A 22,754-nucleotide genomic window follows, 5' to 3' on the forward strand; every position below is an offset into this window, starting at 1 on the left:
GTGTGGATGGTGACCTTTGCTCCTCCCTGGTTGTTCTTCCAGGGGTCCCATGTGCTGGAGGAAGGAAGCCTCGAAAGACCCTACGTCGTATTCTATTCAGCAGAGAAAAAAAGTAAACTTTCGAAACAGGCTTTTTGATTAATTCAAGTAGAAATGGACTTCATGGGTGCTTAGAAATGATTATTCCATCCCATTTTAGTCAGCTGTCCATGCGGCCATCTCTTCAACAAGCGTGTATGTGCCGGGTGCTGGGCTGAGTGTCTGGTCCGTGGTGGGAACCAGACTTGGCCCCTCCTCACCGGGGCTGCTGCCTGTGCCTTCTGGTTCCCCTCTCTAGGAGTCCATTTGGTTTCAGTATATAACATGCTTATTGGTAAGTTTAATAGTGATGTGAAATTGACAAGCTAATCATTTTCATGCTTAATTGGTAAATTCAGTGCTTACTGATATATTTAATAGCTGAAACATAAAATTGGGTTTCTGGTTTTTCAACCATTGCTTCACTGAGTATAACTGTCTTTTAAAGTTTATGTCCCCTGGAGCACCTGGGTGGCTCAGTCAGTTAAGAGTCTGACACTTGATTTTGGCTGAGCTCAGGATCTTAGGGTTGTGAGTTCAAGCCCCACGTTGGGCTCCGTGCTGGACGTGGAGTCTGCTTAAGATTCTCTATCTGCCCCCCCCCCCTAAAAAAATGAAGTTTTTATTCTCTGACTAACCCACTCAATTGAGAAAGACCTGTAGTAGTCCACAAATCCTAAAATGCTACATTATCATAAAGTGACTCCTTTTCAGTGGGTTATATAAGACCATGCCTATGGTAACTGTGGAAGGATGCAGTTTAAAACATGAGGTTTAGAGGCAAGAAAAATCACTGACATTTACAACCTAGAAGATGGAGGCAGAAAAGCTTCAAGGTTAATCTCCATCTTCAACTCTAGAACACAGCTCTGTCTGTCCGTCTGTCATCCTGTGCTTGGCCAGTCCTTTGTGTGTATTTCCCAGCGGCACTCAGAATTCTGATGGAACAAAGATTGCGTCCTGAACTGGATTCATCACTTTTATTTTGACGATCCTATAAATTTGAGGGAGCAAGATTACGAAGAGTGCGAGGAGTGAGCGTTGTTGGGGCGAGTTCTGGTGCACGACGCTATGGGGGGCCCCTTGCCCTGCATCACGGGAGGGAACAGACTAGGATATTTTTACTCGGTGTTTAACAAACATTTCCTGTTTCCTGTGTCAGTTTTATGGAAATGTATTTCATGGTCTCTGACCCCAGGGACAGTTTGGAGCTCTTTCCCTTCCCTGGTCACCCGGTCCTGGGCTCCCCTCTCTGTTTTCTGACCTCCCCCAATATAAGCCTTACCCTGTGGTCTTCAGTCCCTGCAGCCTCAGGGCTGAGTGCCGTCTCCACCAAATTCTTCACCTGAAGGCAGACAGAAGCGAGGTCAGCCATACTTGGAAGTCCCGAGGGCTCCCCAAAGAGGCCTTTCCTCAATGAAATGGGGAGTTCATCGCTCTGAAATTAAAAGGCTGTGTCTTTGGAGAATCTGGTTTCTTGCTGAGAGAAAGTATAACTGAGCAGAAAACTTCGAGATAGTCTTTTGCTTCTCTAGGACTTCGTTTCCCCATGTGTAGAATGAGATGTAGCGTGAATGACCACTGGGGTCTTCTCTGGTGTGTTCTTCCTTCTCCAGGCTTCTGTCCTTGGCAGGCTCAAAGAGAAGCCAGGTCCCTGGTCACTTTTTTTTTTTTTTTTTCTTTTAAAGAGATTTTATTAATTTATTCATGAGAGAGAGAAAGGCAGAGGCCAAGGGAGAAGCAGGCTCCTTGCTCCACAGGGGCAGGACTCACTGCGGGACTTGATCCCAGGACCTCATGTTTTTTTAACCTGAGTGGAAGGCAGACGCTTAACTGACTGAGCCACTCAGGTGCCCAGGTCCCTGGTTCCTAAGTGAGGAGTTGAGACTGCTAAAGCAGCCAGCTGATAGGTGTTTGGCCCTTACCTTTCCCAGAGCCTTGCTTCACCACAGGCTCTGCAGATGTGTCTCCTTATACACAGGATCTCTGCCTGCAGCCCTGCAAGGTAGCTTCAAGGTGAGGACAACTTAGATTAAGTCTTTCTGGGTTTTATTATAAGAACTTTTACGTAGATGATCAAGTATCCAGTAAACCCACTGAATATTTGCATTGATTCCCCCCGCAGAGTTTGGATCCAAATAGATATATCTAAAATTCAAGAAAGGCACATGGGTTTTATGCATTAGGCCTGACCTGTGACAAGATATTTGGTACCTTTTTACTTTGATCTATGACATGACTGATGTTTGGCTTTTTGTGAACATTTCAGTGTATTTTCAAAGCATAATATAAGGACTATCATAAAATAGGAACAATTTGCCTATTAATTTGCCTATTAATTATCCTTGTTTCAAAATAGGAATATAATTTCTGTGTCTAAGAAAATAGGTTTTGCCACACTAAATTATTTTTTTTACACATGCACTTGCTTTTGCAAATTAGTTTTCAGTAAATTATTAGTATTTTTGGAAGCCTTTAAGTGAGAGTGATTTGGTTGATCAGGTGATGATTCTGATTTGGAGGGAGTTTGTTCTCCTCCTAAAACTTAAAAAGTCACAGCTTTGTTTACATTTCACGCAAGATTCGCGTATTCTCTGTGGGAAGCAAGGCAAGACCTCACAGACCTTCACAGACAAACGGTACTTCCTATTTCATTTTTAAGTTACATGCACTCACAGTGTCTAGAAGGGGAGAGAGAAGCCAGAAGGCCAGTTTCGTGCTGGCTTCTGGACAGTCGGGGCCGCTGCTCAGGAAACGGTCTGTGGGAGAGGAGTGAGAGGACCGTGCTGGAGCCTGGGCCTCTCCTGGATTCCCACGAGCTGAGGGAGAGACTTGACGCCTCACCATCAGGGCACATTTCCACAACGGTCTTGCTGTGGGGGTGGCGAGCCCCTTCACTGGAAGCCCGTTGGGGTCTGTCCCGCCTGGATTTCTGTGAAGTCACAGCCTTGCTGTTACTTGAAGCTGATTTGAGTATCAGACCTCGGAACTGTAATGTTTGACGCCATTCAGGGAGTTTGACTCTGTGTCCGTCTTTACTTTGCCCTATTGGACTCGGCAGGGGCAATCTTTGCTCTCAGATGAGGAAACACTGTTCTGGAATTACCGTGTAGGTACATGTGGGGGTGTTAATGGCCGAAGCAGAGATTGTCGCACTGGGCGAAAGCTAAAAAAAAAATCCCAAACTTACGAATGATGACTACTGAAACCCTGAGTTAGATAACCACCACAGGATGGCTCTGGAGGGAGCGCGGCCGTGGCCATCCCTGCCCGGGGAAGCAGCACGCAGGCGGCTTCTGCCCTGGCTGCTGGCCACCCTGCTCCTCCGGGCAGGGAGACCCAGGAACACCTGCTGCGGGCCCGAGGCTCGGGCTTCGGCTCCTACCCCTTGGGCATCTGACCAGTTAGCTCTGACTGACGCCAGCAAGGCACTCCACACAAAGTGTTTAGCTCTCTTTGGAAGTCAGGGTGTCATTTTCAAGTGACAGACTGCCTTTGGCCACTTCCAGGAAGGTGTCAATAAGAACCATTGCTTGAAAGAACTGAGCTTAAAATAATCTTGAGCCTCACTGGAGAGGTGTGGATTTGTTCAGATTCAGAACTTAAGGCTGAGATCCCTGTTTTGAATTCTCACTCTGTGTGAGGTGGCAGGCAGGGCTCTGTGCTCCTTTAATGACAGTCCCATAGGGTTCCCAGTTGAGTGCCTGGCCCAGAGTAGGGCCTCCATTCCAGTAAAAACCCAGCGGGGTGCACCATTGTTCAGCTCTGCCCTAACTTCCCGGAGTCAGCTCAGACCCCACAGGTTAGCAGGCAGTCCCCACACGACTGCCTTTGCTTAACCAACAACAATTTGGGAGTCCCAGGCCAACTGCACTCCTGACTAGCTGTAAATCTGTTGTTTTTCTCTCAGGTTTGACAATTTGCTAGCAGGACTAGTAAACAAACTCAGGTTAGTGCTCTATTTATTATTAGAGTTCTTTTACAAAAGGTGCAAATTAGGACCAGTGACATGAAGATACCCTACCCGTGGGCTGAGGTCTGGTAGAGAATGCAGAGCTGCTGTGCTGTTCCTGAACGAGGCTCTAGCCCCCTCCCAGTGCATTAATGTGTTCACAGCATGGGAAGTTCCACAGACCCTCTGCCTCCAGGGTTTTTTTATTTTTTTAAATTTTTTAAATTTTTTATAAACATATATTTTTATCCCCAGGGGTACAGGTCTGTGAATCACCAGGTTTACACACTTCACAGCACTCACCAAAGCACATACCCTCCCCAATGTCCATAATCCCACCCCCTTCTCCCAAACCCCCTCCCCCCAGCAACCCTCAGTTTGTTTTGTGAGATTAAGAGTCACTTATGGTTTGTCTGCCTCCAGGGTTTTTAGATAGTTTCATTATGAGGCACATTGATGACTCAGTGGCCACACAATGGAACTCAGTCTCCAGCTTCTATCCCCAGAGGTCGGCACCATCCTGTGGCATGGTCCGACATGGCCCCATGTTCTGACCCCCTAATCCTGTGCTTGGTTTTTCCAGGAACCGGCCCCCATCTGGAACTCTCCAGAGACCCTCTGCAGCCACCTCATTAGCACAACAAAGTCACTCCCATCCCTCAGGAAATGCTAAGGGTTTTATAATAAAAGCTCCTGACCCAGAATTAGGCTGTCAGCTTTTCCCCGTTGAGGATGATATTCGCTGTAGGTTTTTCATAGATACCTTTTATAAAGTTGAGGAATGTTCCCTGTATCCCTATACTTTGAATCGTTTTAATCAGGAACAAATGCTGTATCTTGTCAAATGCTTTTTCTGCATCAATTGAGAGGACCATGTGGTTCTTCTCTCTTCTGCTATTGATTTGTTCTATCACATTGATTTGAGAATGTTGAGCCACCCTTGCATCCCTGGGATAAGTCCCACCTGGTCATGGTGGATAATCTTTTTAGTGTACTGTTGGATCCTATTAGCTAGGATCTTGTTGAGAATCTTGGCATCCATATTCATCAGGGATAGTCATCTGAATTCTTTTTGGTGGGGTCTTTGCCCGGTTTGAGGATCAGGGTAATACTTGCTTCATACAAAGAGTCTGAAAGTTTTCTTTCTGTTTGTATCTTTTGAAACAGCTTCAGGAGAATAGGTATTATTTCTTCTTTGAATCTTTGGTAGAATGCTCCAGGGAATCTGTCAGGTCCTGGTCTCTTATTTTTGGGGAGGTTTTTGATCACTACTTCAATCTCGTTACTAGATATTGGTCTATTCGGGTTGTCAATTTCCTCCTGATTTGGTTTTGGAAGTTCATACGTTCCCAGGAATGCATCCATTTTGTCTAGGTTGCTTAACTTATTGGCATATAACTGTTGATAATAATTTCTGATGATTGTTTCTATTTCCTCGGTGTTAGTCATGATCTCTCCCTTTTCATTCATAATTTTATTAATTTGGGTCTTCTCTCTTTTCTTTTGGATTACTTTGGCCAATGGTTTATCAGTCTTATTCTTTCAAAAAACCAGCTTCTAGTTTTGTTGATGTGTTCTACTATGTCTCTACTGTCTATCTCATTGATTTCGGCACTAATCTTGATTATCTCCCTTCTTGTGTGTGAGGTTGGCTTAATTTAATTTGTTGTTGATTCTCCAGTTCTTTAAGGTGTAAAGAGAGTTGGTGTATTCTGGATTTTTCAACTTTTTGAGGGAGGCTTGGATGGCTATGTATTTCCCCCTTAGGACTGCCTTTGCTGTATCCCATAGGTTTTGTACCGAAGTGTCTTCATTCTCATTGGTTTCCATGAATTGTTTAAGTTCTTCCTTGATTTCCTGGTTGATCCAAACATTCTTAAGCAAGGTGGTCTTTAGCTTCCAAGTGTTTAAATTCTTTCCAAACTTTTTCTTATGGTTGAGTTCCAGTTTCAAAGCATTGTGGTGTGAGAATATGCAGGGAACAATCTCAGTCTTTTGGTATCAGTTGAGCCCTGATTTGTGACCCAGTATGTGGTCTATTCTGGAGAAAGTTCGATGTGCACTTGAGAAGAATGAGTATTCTGTTGTTTTAAGGTAGAATGTTCTGTATATATCTAGAAGATACGGTCCATATATACAATGGAGTATTATGTCTCCATCAGAAAGGATGAATACCCAAATTTTGTATCAACATGAATGGGACTGGAGAAGATTATACTGAGTGAAATAGTCAAGCAGAGAGAGTCAGTTATCATATCGTTTCACTTACTTATGGAGCATAAGGAATAACATGGAGGACATCGGGAGAAGAAGAGAAGGGAGTTGGGGGAAATCGGAGGGGGAGACAAACCATGAGAGACTGTGGACTCTGAGGAACAAACTGAGGGTTTGGGAGGGGTGGGGGATGGGGACTTGGGTGAGCCTGGTGGTGGGTATTATGGAGGGTATGTAGTGCATGGAGCACTGGATGTGGTGCACAATGAATGTTGGAACACTGAAAAGAAAATAAAATGGGGGAAAAAAAAAAGAATGAGGCACAAAGACCAGATAATTTTTTTTTTTTTTTTAATATACCACGGACTCAAAAAGGATAGCTTTCCTACCCTAAAGAAGGGTGTCTACCATGTCCCTGTTTTACCAGTGCTTTCCTGCACAAAAAACAGAGGGCACATTTGTTATGTCTCAGGGTCACTTTCAGCTTTGTCTGTGGATGTTTGCCTGACTTGTAAAAATAAGACATGATTGTGAAGGGATGAAATCATTTTATTTATGCATTATGAGATGGTTGAGAAGTCTAGGAGGACTTTCAGTTTTGGGGACTAGAGTCCTGTGGACATGGGTGTGTTGAAGCTCTGGAAGTAGTTGAGCTCCCAGGAGGGCATCCCAGGATGCAGCCATTTCAAGTGGCTGCAGGGGGAGAGGCCAGGGAAGGGAGCAGGGCCCAGGCCAAGGGCAGAGGCAACCAGAGGCAAGAGGTGGTTGAGTCATGGATTTGACTATTGGCTACCTTGTGTCATGGATGTGAAAGAGGAGGGTGCTTGGTGGGTGTGGGAGTGTGAGAGCCGGCCATCCAGATGGTGTCATTAAGATGGTTGGCAATTAGGCTGTTTCCTGTAATGGGGGATGTACGAGGATGGAGGGCCTGAATTCAAGAGGAGTAAGAAGTAGGCAGACTCCTCCAAGGAAAGTTCAGTTTCCAGTAGAGCAAGAGGAAGTGGATGTTCAGTCCAGGAGAGGACTGGGGAGGTTCCACTTTCAGGACAGTGATCACAGAGGATGTCATGGAAAAAGTAGCTGGGAGGGCTGCAGGGGGCTATGTCCAAGAAGGACAGGGGGATTATTTTTGAGGTCCAACTCAAAGGTGGCATGAGTTTTGACGGGTTTTGAGTCTAAGGATTGAGGTTGTACGTGGGCCACTGTATTTATACTTTTTCTATTGGCACCTACCTTCTCCATCCCTATGGCTTATCCCCATTTCCAGTATAGTCCCTAGAGATGCAAAGGTCCCTTTTTAAAATGAAACTTAGATCCATGCTTTAGAAGAGATCTCTGGGGAAGTAGGATGAATGGTGTGTTCAGGGGTGGGGATGGCGAGCACCACTAAGAGGCAGGAAGGCCACTCTTTCAAGAAACATGGCAGGGTTGAGAAGGGAAGAGAGATGGTAGCCGTTTCAAGGCGTAGGAGAAGTGTTTTTTTGTTTTCCTTTAATGAAAGAAGAGAAGCTGAAGTTTTGTGAGAAAAAGAGATGTGTTCAAGTGCCAAAGAAGAAGAAATAGGGGGTTGGGGGGACTGGGACTTCAGATGGACAAGTTGACTTTGGCAGAATCACCTCTTATTCCTAATAAGGAGATGAGGTAACTAAGGAAACCGAGACCCGGGAAGGTGGAAAGGCTGGTTGTTGGAGGCTGGCTGTCCGCTGGATATTCACGGGGCGGGAGGAGCACCGTGGACTGAATCCCGCAGACACTGCTATGCTATGCAGTCCCACAGTCAGCAATGTGGGACCGTGGGAGCATAGAGCCTGTGGGGAACACACAGCCCCTGCCCCCAAGTAGTTGGTATCTAGCAGAGAGAGAATAGTTATGATAAATGTGTAAATTTCTGTCCCATGACATAGAAAATGAGGTATGAATGGGAAGTTTTGGGTTTATATAAGAGAAAAGAGAAGTGCTGCAGAGGACAGTTTGGCAAGGGCATTGTGGAAGACAGCATGGGAGGGGGCCTTAGGTGCAGACCCAGGTCCGAGCGAGTTCAGGGAACAGCAAACCTCAGGGTATATGCGGCTCTCAGGCAAGAGGCAAGCTCGGGGAAGCCTATGAGGATTGATTGATGAAATATAAATTTGGCTTCATTTCTGTGGGTATAGGGGGATTTGTGACTTTTTTTTTAAGATTTTATTTATTTATTTGACAGAGATCACAAGTAGGCAGAGAGGCAGGCAGAGAGAGAGGAAAAAGCAGGCTCTCCAAGGAGCAGAGAGCCTGATGAGGGGCTTAATCCCAGGACCCTGGGATCATGACCTGAGCCGAAGGCAGAGGCCCACTGAGCCACCCAGGTGCCCTGGATTTGTGACATTTTTTAATTTAGCTAGTTGAACAATGTTGTATGATATGGTGATAGTGGACATGCTAACTTTAATTTTGGTTTTATTATAATTTGTTAAATTATACTTTGAGTTGTAACTTAGGTGCAGAAGTATATGGTGATTCAGGTAATTAGAACATTCTGTTAACCAGAATGTCAGCTGTATAAAAATAGGAAGATAGTAATAAAAATAGGAATCTTCATATTAGAAAAAAAGAAAATCCCATTGCTTGACAAGTTTCCAGGCTCTGGATTCATTGTGCGTGTTCTGTCCTTATGGAGGGTTGTGGAGTTTGGGCTCTCAGCCAATCACAGTTACATGGGGCCTTCTTTCTCTAGATATTTGTTGAGAAGGAATTTTTTTTTTTTTTAAAGATTTTATTTATTTATTTCACAGAGAGAGGTCACAGGTAGACAGAGAGGCAGGCAGAGAGAGAGAGGGAAGCAGGCTCCCTGCTGAGCAGAGAGCCCGATTCGGGACTCGATCCCAGGACCCCGAGATCATGACCTGAGCCGAAGGCAGCGGCTTAACCCACTGAGCCACCCAGGCGCCCATGAGAAGGAATTTTGTCTGGATTAATTTCCTTGGCAAAACCCTTTCTCGGTAGATAATATAGTAGTAAACATCAGCCTGGGTTCAGATCAACAAAACCAAATGAACATAGCCAGAATTGGCAATACTTTACTTTGCCTCATGAATATAATTACTGCAAGAAAGAGAGGTATGGGAGCTGGGTGGCTCAGTCGGTGGAGCGTCCCAATCTAGGTTTTGACTTGGGTCATGATCTCAGAGTCATGGGATTGAACCCTGCGTCTGGGCTCCCTGCTCAGCAGGGAGTCTGCTTGAGATTCTCTCCCCCTGCCTCTGCCCTTCCCACCGCTTACACTCACTAGTGCACACTTGCTTACTCTCTCTTTTGCTCTCAAATCTTTTTTTTTTTTTTTTAAAGGGGGTTAATAACCTTGTTCTGCCACTTTGAGGCCGTTTGTAAATTAAATGTGTTGTTTTCCATGTGTGACTGTTTTGTGTAAGGAAGATAAAATTAGTGTTCTCAGTAGAGTGACAGCGTGTCATATGGTTCAGTGCAGGGTCTGGGGACCATCGTGGGACCTTGTCCTTAGGTTGGTGCGGCGTGACTGACACTGGAGCAGTGTGTGGGCTCCCTGGGACAGAAGTGGAGCTGTGGGGGCATGGTGATTCCATCCTGAGAACTTAGACGCCACGGGGATGGTCACGGAGTGTTGGGGGGAAGGGCAGCCTGTTGCCCGTTGGTTAGGTAACAAATCCAGAATGAGGTACATTCTGGAGACCAGAAGGTGTTCAGTGGCCTCGTCGACGTGTTCCGTTCTGTCCACAGGGACCGCATCTCTGCGGGGTTATGGTGGGCATGTGGGGTGAGGAGCGCCTGCATGTCTGTGTGCTGGTCCAGGGCAGCTGAGGGCGCGGTGGCTGTGTTCAAGTAGGGCTTGGTGGAAGTGGAGGGGTATCGCTCAGAGTTTCCGCGAATAAAGCATTGAGAATGAGTAGTTGTCGCTTTTCTCTGGGAAGCCCAGCCGACTTCATGATTATCGCTCACGGAGCATCAGGCTCGTATCCCAGGCATCGGGCAGTCTTTGGTGCTCTGGGTGCTTTTCTTGTTCTGTCTTCACTCCGTTTGGCAAGGGAGTTGCTAATATTCTCCTCCTCCTTTAAATACAAGGAAAGGGAGGCATGGATAGGCGAAGTCACTTGTCCAAAGCTGCACGGTGACCCGGCTCTGGTTAGTGTGTCTCCAGACATGGCACTCCCACTGCCCGCCAAGTGACTGAGTCCTTGATCAGGGAGCCTCCATGCTCTTCATCTGCAGAATGGGAAATGGAATTCCTCACAGAATACGACATCAAGGTCAGGGCACTTGGAACAGCTCTGTTGAATGGTGGGTCTCTTCACCAAGAAGCAAGATCAGACCGTGTCTGTGTTCCCCTGTCCCCTGCGTTCAGATGGCTCATAGGCCTGTCTGGGGGAATTGGCCCAGTGCTGTGTGTGGCTGACGATCGTGGGGACCGGAGCACTGATGAAGATGGACTGTGGGGGAGGGGCCTTGCTGACACCCACGCTCCGCCAGGGCACAGCAGGCCAGGCTTGCCGAGGTTCCCCACCTAGAGATTAGGGGTCCAACCACCTGCCCTCTGGGTTGTGGTGAGGTTGAAAGGAGAACAGATTCTGCAGGAGTTTCTGCTGTTCTGTCAGTGTTTGAATTCTCACCACACAGAGCCGCTTTAGATCATTCCTGACGGTAACACCTAGGAGCATGTGAACTCGTTGCCTTGGGCTTGTGATGGACTTTGTGTCTGTCCTGACTGGTGGACCTGTGCTCATCATCCTTCAGGGACCGAGCTCTGCGTGCAGGATGGCATGTGGAGACAAACACCGTCCCTGGCTTTAGGTTAAGTACTCCAAAAAGAGACTGATCAATAAGAGAAAACCAAAACAGAAGATCATTAGAAAGTTGAGAAGTAGATTTATGTTCATTTCATGATTTCCCAGATGACAAATCATTTCATAATAATGGATGACACGTGGAGGAAGGATTTCAAAGAATGATTCTCACACTTTCTAATCGGGTCACGAGAGGGAAGAAACGTCCTTTGTCACCACCTTGACTTTCCTAAGAGTTTGTGGGAGAGCGTCTGGAGATAGAATTTTCATTTGGACTCTGTGGAAGAGGCAGACAGTGTGAATTAACGGTCGTTGCCATGCGTGGTTGACCTGGGGGCTGGCGAGGTCAAGTCTCTGCACTGGCTTCAGAAGCTGAACTTAGCGGGCGCTCTTCTTGGGCCCCCTGAGCAGGTGTATCACCGAACCCCAGACGCTGTGCACTTGAGTCCACCTCATTTCAAATCACTTCACCTTGACCCACCACCAGGGTCAGCCGAGCACTGCCGCCTGCTCCTGGGCCCAAGGTAATTCAGACTGGCACACGCTGCCTTCCAGAAAAGGGAATGTCACTTTGTCTTCCCAGGTTTGCCTTTGTAATTTCTAGCCCCTTTTCAAGACTCAGTAAAGGAATAGCTTTTTTTTTTTTTTTTTTAGATTTTTTTAAAATTTTTTATTTTTTATAAACATATATTTTTATCCCCAGGGGTACAGGTCTGTGAATCACCAGGTTTACACACTTCACAGCACTCACCAAAGCACACACCCTCCCCAATGTCCATAATCCCACCCCACTTCTCCCAACCCCTCTCCCCCAGGAATAGCTTTTTCTGGGAAAATTTTCCCGATTTTTCCATGCCCATAGAAGCTGCTCCCACGTTTCCCTCATGCACTTGTCCTCGGGGTAGTGCTCACATGGGTGTCCTGCCTGCCCCAGGCTTCCTCTGCTTGTGGAGCCGGGGAGCTCCACTGGGGAAGGCGTCATCTCTTCTACCTGCCTGGGCATGGCCGCTTGAACAAATGTTTGCTGAATTCTTGAATTCTAACTTGTCTTTATTTCTGGTTTAAGGATTATCAAAATTCAAAGTTTTACAGCTTCTTATTCCTTTTAAGCCCTAATTGCCATTCTTTCTCTTTTTAGAAAATATTTTTATTTGTTCATTTGAGAGGGAGAGGGGGCAAGGCACAGAGCGAGGAAAAAGCAGACTTCCCATTGAACTGGTAGCCCTAGGCAGGATTCGATCCCAAGACCCGGGGATCATGACCTGAGAGGAAGTCAGACGCTTAACCGACTGAGCCACCAGGGCACCCATGCCATTATTTCTAAATGGTGAGGTTTTTTGAACGTTGAGTTCTACTCCGGAGAGCTCTCTAAAGAGCGTCTAAGTCGGCAGGTCTCAACCTGGCAACACATCAGAATTTGAGAGAACATCTATCTGTGGGCTTCTTCACTGATAATTAACCATAATCCTTGGGTGTGGCTGCTAGTGGGGGAGGGGTGTCTGTAATTTCCTTTTTTTTTTTTTTTAAAGCCTGAAGTGATGATAAAGTGCAGCTAGAAATAAGAACAGCTCGTGTAGGTGGTCAGCCGCTACTCTTCCGTTTCTTCCGGGGGCTCGTAGCTGTGGCCTCTTGCCCTGCCACCCACTGAGTCTCATCTGGAGGTTGGAGGTGGGATAGCCCCTGCTGAAAAAGTTCGCGAATGTTCAGTAAAATTAATTTCCATAGAAAACACTTCTATGGGTCGAGCAAGAAGAGAACTTGAGCATAGGAGAGGAGTTTTTAAAATTACAACAACTGAAAAGCACCACCAGCAATCGAAAAGACGGTTTTCACCGGGAAGGCAAGTTTAACCTTTTTAAATTGTGGTGTAACATACTTGACATAGAATTTACCATTTTAGCTATTTTTAAGTAGGAGATAGTATTAGGTACATTCACACTGTCCTGCAGTGATCTCCATCTCCATAAATGCTTCATCATCACAAATTGGTACTTGTACCATTAAAACACTACTAGTGCCCCACCCCCCACCCTAGTCCTGGTAAGAACCACTTTCTAGCTCTATGAATTGAACTGTTTCAGGAACCACATGTAAGTGGAGTTATGCACTATCTGTCCTTTTTAGTTCACTTAGCATGATGTCTTTAAGATTTGTCCGTGTTGTAGCTTGTGTCAGAATTTCATGCCTTTTTTAAGCTGAATAATATTTCATTGTATATATAGGCCACATTTTGTTTACCCATTTACCCATTGGTGGACATTTGGGTTTCCACCTTTCAGCTATTGTGAATAATGCTGTGAACATGTGCATATAAGTAACTGTAAGTCACTGCTCTGAGTGCTTTTGAATGTACACCTAGAAGTAGAATTGCTGGACCATAGGGTATTGTCCATATGGACAATTGATTTTTGTCAAAAAACTATTGATTTTTGTTTGTTTGTTTGTTTGTTTTTGAGGAACTGCTATACTTTTTTCCACCGTGGCTGCATCATTTTACATTCCCATCAGCAATGCACAGGAGTTCCAATTTCTCCATATTCTTGCTACATCGTTATTTTATGTTATTTGAAAAATTATTTTACTCTATGTGCTGGGGTCTGAGGAATAGGAATACAGATACCTTCTTCTCTGGTTCTGCTATATTTTCTGGGTTGGAATAGAGTGGCTTAGGGGCACATTTGGTAGTATTCATGGATAAGGTAAAGCAGAAAATCTCATAGGCAAAATAAATCATGAGACCATGATTCTTCATCAGACACCATCAACCTTGTTGACTGAGCCATTCTCAATACAGACACTTCATGTCCCATCAGAGTCCTTTTGGCTTTTGAGCCAACAGGACTACTTCCCCTTCTGAACTTCAATCTTAGGTGTGTCTTAGTTCTCTGCCACCAACCTATAAAAAAAAAATCCATCATGGATATTTTTAGTATCAGTTAATTAAGGCTTCTTAATTTATCTTTGATTCTTTCCATCCTGATTCAGCATCCTGACAGTTTCCTTAGAAGACTTAGGTTTCTGTGATGGTTTGTTTTCAGAGTAAAGATTCAAATGAATTGTTTATAGATTAAATAAAGAATAAGTCTTAGAAATCAAAAATGTTTTATTTTTTCCACAAAGAACTATGACTACTAAATGGCTTTTTGGGAGTTTTAAAAACTGGACCAAAAAAAAAAAAAAATAAGGCTTATCCTGAAGCAATTATAAAGTTTCAGTCTGTATTAAGGAGCAGATTAACAGATCCATTTAACAGCCAGGTCATGCTTTTTCATTCCTTTTCTGCACTAGAAGAAAATCGTTCGAAGGTATAATTGGAAATAAATGTGGAAGATCAGAATTCTGCCTGTCCCCTAGGAGCACACATGGCACACGAGTATTTAGGGTTAGGGCCATGAAAATCTGTAGTTGAACATTTAGGTGAAGTAGTGGCAATTTAGACATGATAGTCACTAAGTAAAGGACACGTTCCTTTTATACAGTCTCCTTTTCTGCTTTCTATGTCTGAAAATGATTCCTGAAACACTACTATCAATGCATCTGTTTTTCAAGTGGATAGTTCACAGATGCCAAGACTGGAAGGTACAAGATTATGGAAAAACAGTACTTAAGTAGCAGATTTCCATCTCTTAAATTGACATATAATTGACATATAACATACTAGTATTAGGTGCACAACATTTGTCTATATTGCAAAATGATGACTGCAGTAAGTCTAGTTAATATCCATCACCATGTATAGTTAAAATGTTTTTCTTGTGATGAGGACTAAGTTCTGCTCTCTTTAACTTCCAAATATACAATATAGTATTATCTATAGTCACCATGCTATAATCACATCCCCAGGAATTATTTATTTTGTAACTGAGACTTGGTATGTTCAGATCACCTGCTATCTGCCTCCTTCTGGCAACCATTAGTCTGTTCCCTGAATCTGTGAGTTTGTTTTCTTTTTTAGATTTTGCATATAAGTGAGATAATTTGGCATTTGTCTTTCTCTGACTTATTTCATTTAGCCTAATGTACTCAAGGTTGATCCACGTTGTTGCAAAAGGCAAGATTTCCTTCTTTTTATGGCTGAGTAATATCCCAGTGGGTATATATCTACATCTTCTTATCCATTCATCCACCAGTGGACATGTAGGTTGCTTCCATGCGTTGGCCATTGTAAATAATATCACAGTGAACATGGGGCACAGAGCTGTGTGCATAGATCTTTTTGAGTTTTTTTATTTTCTTTTATAAATACCCATAAGTGGTATTGCTGTATCATATGGTATTTTTAATTTTGGGGGGAACCTCCATACTGTTTTTCTTAGTGGCTGCACTAATTTGCATTCCTACCCACAGTGTGCATGGGTCCCCTTTTCTCCATGTCCTTGCCAACACTTATTTCTTGTCTCTTTGTAGCCATTCTAACATGTATGAGGTGATATCTCATTGTAGTTTTGATTTCCATTTCCTTGATGGTGAGTGATGTTGAGCATCTTTTCATGACTCTGTTGGCCTTCTGTATGTTTTCTTCGGAAAAATGTGTATTCAGGTCCTCTGCTCATTTTAAAATCAGATTGTTCTGGTTTGTTTTGTTTTGTTTTTAGTTATAGGAGTTCTTTATATATTTTGGATGTTAACCCCCTTAGCAATATGATTTGCCAATATTTTCTCCCATTCTCTTTTTATTTTTGCTGATGGTTTCCTCTGCTGGGCTGAAGCTTTTTTAATTTTGATGTGGTCGCACTTATTTTTGTTCTTTTTGCCTTTTCTTTTGGTATTAGATCCCAAAAATCATCACCAAGATTGCCATCCAGGAGCTTACAATGTATGTTTTTGTGTAGGAGTTTTATGGATTCCAGTTTTAATATTCAAGTCTTTAATCTGTTTGGAGTTAATTTTTGTTTATGGTGTAAGATAGTGGTTGAGTTTCATTCTTTTCATGTAGTTGTCCAGTTTCCCCAAGACCATTTATTGGAGAGTCTGTGCTATCCTTGTTGTATAGTCTTGGCTCCTTTGTCATAAATTAATTGATCATATATTCATGGGTTTATTTCTGGGCTCTTCTGTTTCATTTATCTCTGTATCTGTTTCATGCAAATACCGTACTTTTTTTATTATTATAGGTTTGAAATATTCCTTATATTTTATTCTTTCTGAGGCAATTGTAGGTGGGAATGTTTTCTTAATTTCTCTTTGTGATACTCATTACTAGTGCATAGAAGTGCAACAAATTTTTGTGTATCAATTTTGCAAATACTATCAACCAAAAATGCTATATCTAGCACAAGTATCCTTAAAAAATGAAGGAGAAATTAATATATTCCTGATAAACAAATGCCAGAAAAATTTATGACTAGCAAACATGTCCTGTAAGAAGTACTGAAGGAGTCTTTCAGGCTGAAATGATAGGATACCAGACAGTAACTCTGATCCACACAAATATGAGTACCAATAAAAGTATAGTATAAGGTAAATTTTTAAGAGAGTACAAATGTAATTTTTATCTCTCTCCCCCCCACACTTTCTGATTTAAAAGACAATTGCATAAATAATAATTAGAAATCAGGGTTGACAGGGGCACCTGGGTGGCTCAGTGGGTTAAGCCTCTGCCTGCAGCTCAGGTCATGATCTCAGGGTCTTGGGATTGAGCCCCGCATCAGGCTCTCTGCTCGGTGGGGAGCCTGCTTCCTCCCCTCTCTCTCTGCTTGCTTCTCTGCCTACTTGTGATCTCTCTCTGTGAAATAAATAAAATCTTAAAAAAAAAAGAAATCAGGGCTGACGATACAAAATATAGACATAATTTTGTGATAGTAGCATGAAGTGAGGAGGAATAATGGAGCCTACTATTTTTTTTTTTAAGATTTTATTTATTTATTTGAGAGAGAAAGAGAGAACATGAGAAGGGAGAAGGTCGGAGAGAGAAGTAGACTCCCCATGGAGCTAGGAGCCCGATGCAGGACTTGATCCCAGGACTCTGGAGTCATGACCTGAGACAAAGGCAGTCGCCTAACCAACTGAGCCACCATGGCACCCTTAGAGCCTACTGTGGTAAGAGCAAAGTTTTTGTGTATTCTTGAAATTGATATTGATTTAAACTCAACTGTTAGAAGTTAAGATGCTAATTATAATCTTCAGGGCAACTGCTAAATAAGTCACTCAAAAAATATTATACAAGAAAGGATAACTGATGAAATGATACACTAATATCCTTTTAATGCAAAATAAGATGGTAGTGGAGGAATAGAGGAATTAAAAGATATTAGACATATAGGAAACAAATAGCAAACTGGCAGATGTAAACCTTAATTTGCCAGTAATTCCATTAAATAGAAATAGATCAAACAATTCAGTCAAAAGACATATGGGCACAATGGATTAAAAAAAAAAAAAACCATCAAATCGAAAAGCACCATGATGGAAGTATAATGCTTTCCATGGAAAACATTTTGTATCGAAATAGGTTGAAATCAAAAGAATGTAAAAAGACTTGCCATGCAAACAGGAACCAAAAAAAGAGCTGGAGTGACAATATGAATACTAGACAAAATAGACTTTCAGAATTGCTACTAGAGACAAAAGGGTTATTTTATAATGATAAAAGTGCCAGTCCCTTACAAAGATACAGTAGTTGAAAATATATATGCTTCTTACAATGGAGCCCTAAGATATATAAAGCAGAAATGACCACACTGAAGGGAAAATACAGTTCAACAATAACAGTTGCGAGCATCAATATTCCATTTTTTTTTTTAAAGATTTTATTTATTTATTTGACAGAGAGAGATCACAAGTAGGCAGAGACTCAGGCAGAGAGAGAGAGAGAGGAGGAAGCAGGCTCCCCGCTGAGCAGAGAGCCCGACGCGGGACTCGATCCCAGGACCCTGAGATCATGACCTGAGCCGAAGGCAGTGGCTTAACCCACTGAGCCACCCAGGCGCCCTCAATATTCCATTTTAAATAACAGAACAATTAGAAGACAAACTAAGAAGCCTTGAAAAGTACTATAAATCAACAAGACCTGTGACATCTAGAGAATACTTCACTCAACAAGAGAATATGCATTCTTTTTAAATGCACAATTGAACATTCTCTAGGATGGACTATAAAGTAATTTTTATGTTGGGCCATAAAACAAGTCTTAATAAATTTAAAATAGTTGAAAGCATACAAAAGTATGTTCTTGGGCCATGCTGGAATGAAATGAGAAATTACTACCAGAAAGGAGTTTGAAATTTAAAAGCATATGGAAATTAAACAGCATACTCATAACCACTTGGTCAAAGAAGATATCACAAGGGAAATTGGAAAATATTTTTAGATGAATGAAAATGGAAAGACAACATACTAAAGCTTAGGGAATGCAACTAAAGCAGTACTTAGAGGAAAGTTTACACTTACAAATGCCTCTATTAAAAAGAAAGATCTGAAACCAATATCCTAATCTTTTACCATAGAGACTAGAAGCAGAAGAGCAAACTAAACCCAAAATAACAAGTGGAAGAAAATAAAGATTAGGCTAAAATAAATGAAATAGGGAATAGAAAAGCAATAGAGGAAATCAGCAAAACCAAAAGTTTGTTCTTAAAAACATCAAGAAAATTGACAAACTTTTTAGTTAAACTGCCCAGGGAGAAGGAGGCCAGCCTCATATTACTAAAATCATAAATGAAAACAGAAGCATTACTACCATTTTAAAAAGACTATAAGAGAAAAGCATGAAAAATTGTATGCCAACAAATTAGATAATGTAGATGACATGGACAAATTAATGGAAAGACTATTAAAACTGACTCAAGGGGCACCTGGTTGGCTCAGTTGGTAGAAACATTCAACTCTTAATCTCAGGGCTTGAGTTCAAGCTCCATATTGGGTGTAGGTGTAGAGGATTACTTAAGAAAACTAAATTGACTCAAAAGGAAATAGAAGATCTGAATAGACCTATAAAAAATAGATTGAATTAATAATCAACAAAACTTCTATAGAGAAAAGCCCAGTTCCAGATGGTTTTGCTAGTGAATTCCAACAAACATTTAAAGAAGAGTTAAAACCAATCCTTCACAACATTTCCAAAAGATGGTAAGGAGAGAACATGTTTGAAATGATTGTATTAGGTCATTGTTATCCTCATACTAAAACTGTATAAGGAAAAAAAAAAAAAACCCATAGACCAATATCCTTCATGAATATAGATGCAAAAATCCTAAACAAAATACTAGTGGAGTTAATCCAGCGACATACAATAAAAAGGATTATATATCATGAGTAGGTAGGATTTGACCCTGTAGTATAAGGTTGGTTCATATACAAAAGTCAGTAAATGTAATACAACGTATCAGTAGAACAAACAATAAGCACCACCTGATCAAATCAATAGATGCAGGAAAAGTATGTGAGAGAATTCATTTTTTCATGATAAAAACACTAGATTGATAAATGGGGAAAGGAAAAGAACATCTTTTATCTGATACAGGGCATCTATGGAAAAAAAAAATACTTAATAGCTGAAGATGAAAGCTTTTCCCCTAAGATCATGACAAGGATAACCCCTCTTCACAGTTGTATTCACTGTTGTAGTGTAGGTTGTTGCCAAGGTAATTAGTTGAGAAAAAGGAGCAAAAGATATCCAGGTTATAAAGGAGAATATCTTCAGCTATCAAGCATGATTTTTTTACATAGAAAATCCTCATGAATATATATACAACTTGTTCTACTCCATGCTGGGCATGGATCCTACTTAAAAAAAGGAAGGGATGGGGCACCTGGGTGGTTCAGTGGGTTAAGACCTCTGCATTCGGCTCAGGTCATGATCCCAGGGTCGTGGGATCAAACCCGGCATCGGGCTCTCTGCTCAGCAGGGAGCCTGCTTCCTTTCCCCTCTCTCTGCCTGTCTCTCAGCCTACTTGTGATCTCTGTCTGTCAAATAAATAAATAAAATCTTTAAAAAAATAAAAAAAAAAAAAGGAGAGGGGCATGCCTGGGTGGCTCAGTTGGTTCAATGTCCAACTCTTGATCTCAGGATTATAAATTAAAGTCCTGTATTGGAGCCTACTTTAAAAAAAGAAATCACAGTTATTCATGCTAGTAAATAAATTCAGCAGGGTTTCCAGATACAAGATCAACACAAGAAATCAGTTGCATTTCTATACATTGGCAATGAGCAGTCTGAAAAATGAAATTTAAGACAATTTTATTTACATCAGTGTCAGAAACAATGAAATACTTAGTAATAAATTTAACAAAATAAGTATCAGACTTGTATAGTGGAGACTATAAAATGTTATTCAGAGACATTAAAGAACTAAATAAATAGACATCTTCTGTTCCTGGATTAGGAGACATTGTTATGGGTTAGAAGATCTATTACTCAAATGGCAATATTCCCCAAATTAATCTATAGATTCAAGGTAATTCCTATAAAGATTCTGGCTGCCCTTTTCGCAGAAATTGTCAAAGTTACCTTAAAATTCATATGGGAGGGGCGCCTGGGTGGCTCAGTGGGTTAAAGACTCTGCCTTCGGCTCAGGTCATGATCCCAGGGTCCAGGGATCGAATCCCACATCGGGCTCTCTGCTCGGCGGGGAGCCTGCTTCCTCCTCTCTCTCTGCCTGCCTCTCTGCCTACTTGTGATCTCTGTCAAATAAATAAATAAAATCTTAAAATCATATGGAAAAGGAAGGGACTCAAAATAGCCAAAACAATTTTGAAAAAGAACAAAGTTGGAAGACTTAAACTTCCTGATCTGAAAACTTAGTACATAAAGTTACAGTAATAGTATGGCACTGGCATAAAGATAAGCATATGAATGAATAGAATGGAAATGACAGAGCACAAATAAACTCTTATACTATAGTCAGTTGATTTTTGCCAGGGGTGCCAAGACCATTCAATAGAGAAAGAAGAGTTTTAAAAGGTGCCCAGAGTTATGAATATAATAAAAGCCACTTAATCCCATCCTTTGAAAAGGCAAATTTCAGTATCTATGAGTTATATCTCAATAAAGGGGTAGGTAGATAAGAAAGATTCATACACACACACACACACACACACACACACACACACAGACACTCTCACACTCTCTCTCACTCTCTCTCACTCTCTCCGAAAGACCAGATGTGCTCTGCTAGGAAGAGCTATGAGAGTGGATCACCTCAGAAAGAATTACGGAAGAGAGAAGTGCCACACACACATCTTTCTTTCTAAAACAATTCCCTGAGACAATTTATGTGTGTGTATATATGTTTTTAAGATTTTATTTATTTGAGAAGGGAGAGAGCAAGCAAGCTTGTGCTCAGGAGAGGGGTAGGGGCAGAGGGAGAAACAGACTCCCCATGAAGCAGGGAGCCTAGTGCAGGGCTCAGTCCCAGGACCCTGAGATCATGACATGAGCCAAAGGCAGACACTTGACCAACTAAGCCACCCAGCGCCCCTATATGTACATGCATATGTTTTAATTTGTAAATTGTCATCATTTTTTGTGGAGAGCCATGAAATAGATGCAAGGAGTCACGTATGCGGAGGTGCCCCGGGATTGAGGAAGCGAGACTGATTGGCTGGCTGCAAGCATGGGTGAGCCCGTGCTCGCAGCGTGATCAGGGAGAGGGGCGTGGACTAGATCGGTGATTGGCCGAGGTAAAGGATATAAAGCGGAGAGACTGTCGGGACAGAGGGAGAACTAATAAAGAAGCTTGCCACCCATCACGTTTGCGGGTCGTTCTTGCCGGCGAGAGCGACAATTTTTTTTTTTTTTTTTTTTAAATTTCAGCTGAGTAGAGACCGACTTCTGAAATTACCTGATACCTATTGCCGGTAGTTGAAGTGTGTCAGGAGCCCAGCATTCTAATACTATTATCCAGAGTGGCTGTCAGGACAAAAATATCATTAGTATCTTTCTCGTGACCAGACTGGTACTGTTGCCAAAACCTATCCTTTGGGAATTAGGAAAAGTTTTGGCTTTTAACAGTCTTGCTTGAGATTAAGTTATGTGTAGTTAGGAAAGAGAATATTCTGGTGGGACAGGTATATAGAGGTGAGACTGATACACAATAGAAGGTACTGGTAAGCACTACTCATGCTTTTAACTAGGGCTGGATGGAGGAAGAGATTTGCCAGACTTGCTTTTTCCTTTCCCACCTAGGCGCCCCTTCAGTACTGTTTTAGATGCATCCCACATTCTTGTTTTTGTTTTCATTCAGTTAACCACTTTCTCATTTCTCTTTTGATTTCTCCTTATATCCTAACTTATTTAGAATTACATTGTTTGGTATCCAAATATTTGGAGATTTTCCAGATATCGTCGTATCGGTGATTTCTATTTGAATTCCATTGTGGTCAGAGAAATACTTTGTATGATTTGAGTTCTTTTAAATTTATTGAGATTTAATTTATGACCCAGACTATGGCCTGTTTTGACAATGTTCCATCTGTACTTGAGAATATTATGTATTGTTTTGTTAGATGGAGTGCCCTAAAATGTCAGGTCAAGTTGGTTAAATCTTATATATCCTTATTGATCAAATTCTTAAGTTTTCTGTTATTTCTTAAATTTTTATTTTCTATCCCCTCTCCACCTTTCATTCTGTTTCTGTGACTTGTGTGTCACAGAAAAGGTCACTACCTTTTGGTAGTTTTGGTTGTTATGTCTTCAGGTTTACTAGTCTTTCATTCTGCAATGTCTTATCAGCTAATACCAGCCAGTATATTTTTTACAACAGTGGGATACTTTTGGGTCT

At 42.1% G+C, this 22,754-nt stretch overlaps 1 protein-coding gene across 1 annotated transcript in view; it reads left to right on the forward strand.

Annotated features, from left to right (window-relative positions):
* Window positions 1-22,754, forward strand: part of B3GAT2 (beta-1,3-glucuronyltransferase 2) — a 76,505-nt gene that overhangs the window by 49,354 nt on the left and 4,397 nt on the right. The window lies entirely within an intron of this gene.

This window comes from Mustela nigripes, chromosome 5 (genome assembly GCF_022355385.1).
Source record: "Mustela nigripes isolate SB6536 chromosome 5, MUSNIG.SB6536, whole genome shotgun sequence".
NCBI classification, from domain to species: Eukaryota; Metazoa; Chordata; class Mammalia; order Carnivora; family Mustelidae; genus Mustela; species Mustela nigripes.